Source organism: Protopterus annectens, chromosome 7.part0 (genome assembly GCF_019279795.1).
Source record: "Protopterus annectens isolate FY-2018-M chromosome 7.part0, PAN1.0, whole genome shotgun sequence".
Classification (NCBI taxonomy): Eukaryota; Metazoa; Chordata; order Ceratodontiformes; family Protopteridae; genus Protopterus; species Protopterus annectens.
The window spans coordinates 1,036,762,503-1,036,763,924 of record NC_056739.1 but is presented as its reverse complement, the minus strand read 5'-3'; the positions used below and the strand labels follow the sequence as shown (position 1 = coordinate 1,036,763,924).

The 1,422-nt window shown below is 35.9% G+C and overlaps 1 non-coding gene across 1 annotated transcript; it reads left to right on the top strand.

Annotated features, from left to right (window-relative positions):
- The first annotated feature begins 1,115 nt into the window (after nucleotides 1-1,115).
- Nucleotides 1,116-1,218, top strand: LOC122807329. The gene has a single exon (XR_006365639.1). It is a non-coding gene; the product is annotated as a U6 spliceosomal RNA (small nuclear RNA).
- Nucleotides 1,219-1,422: the final 204 nt, after the last annotated feature.

Genomic DNA, 1,422 nt, shown 5'->3' with positions numbered 1-1,422 from the left:
TAAATAGTTCTTACTCATGGCTAAATCTTCATGTAAAGATGTTAATACTTTCCATGGTTTTCCATTTAGGAGCTTTTCTTAATTTTATATCAGTTTCTTTGGCCATGACTTCATCTTGTTTCATATCCTGTACATTTGAACTTCTTATTCTTTCTTTTACTTCCTCTATCCATTCAGCATCTTTGTTATGTTCTACAGAATCTTCATAGATATTTCTCCAAAGTGTGTCAATTTCTTCTTTTTTGGTGGCGTTTCTATTCTTTTTGCCTTGTTTTCCAATGCTCTATAAAACGTTTTTGCAGTAGTGTATGATAGATCCTGTCTGTTTTGATACTGCACATTGTTTTTATCATGTCTATCTTTCTGAGTATTTTTGTTGATCTGTTCCCTCTTCTGTACTCTTCTAACTGTGACGCTTCTTGTCTTAATTGCTTTATAGTTTTCTCTATTCAACACTTCCATGATGGCATTTGACTTCTCGCTTTCCTTTCCTTTACTACCCTGTGTGTTTTTGTGGTAAGGCTTTATCTGTTATTAATTTAACTGCACAGTCATATACCCTATTTACTTCTGTTATATCACATGAATTTCTAGAAACAATCTTGATTACTGAGTTCATTTGTTTTATCAAACTTCTAACATTTTGGGTATTATTGTTTTTCTGTAGTCTGTTTGTTTCATTGATCTTAATGTCCCTCCATCTCTATTAAATTAAACAATTCTTCCTGTAAATCATTTTCTTCTAAACTAAAGGCACATTCTTTGTTCTCCGTTTCCTGCAGTCATTCTATAGAAAGTTCCAGAAAATCCTCCTGTGCCATGTTCTCTTCTGTTTCATCCTCTGTCATCCGTTGCTGTTTCATATGGGAGCTCACTGGCCGATCACTTCACAACATTGATTGCATCACAGTCTCCTGTTCCTTCCTTTGCTGTGCAACTCCAGCTGAACTTTTGTACTGATTTCCTGCTGAAGGCTCCAAAGTATTTTCATATGACAACTGATCAGATGCTTCCCGCGCCACTGGTTTCTCCTTAATTTGGGGATTCATTATTCTGTCATGCTGGGATGTTATCAGAGTTAGATTTTCTATACTAAATCCTTCACTTTGCAGGTAATGCTTTGACAGCACATATACTAAAATTGGAACGATACAGAGAAGATTAGAATGGCCCCTGTGCAAGGATGACAGGCAAATTAATGAAACATTCCATATTTTACTGGGAGACTGGCATATCGGTTAAGGTGTTTACCTTACAGACCCAAAGTGCAGGGGTTCGATCCCCACATAAGTTAATTGGCTAGGCTTAAAATGGTCCACCACAGCAGTTAGCCTGGTACTGTAATCCATAAGTTTAGTTTCTATTTCTTTAATGTCTCCATTACTAATCCTTTTTTCTAGTTTTTCTCTTTGTTTTCTTGGT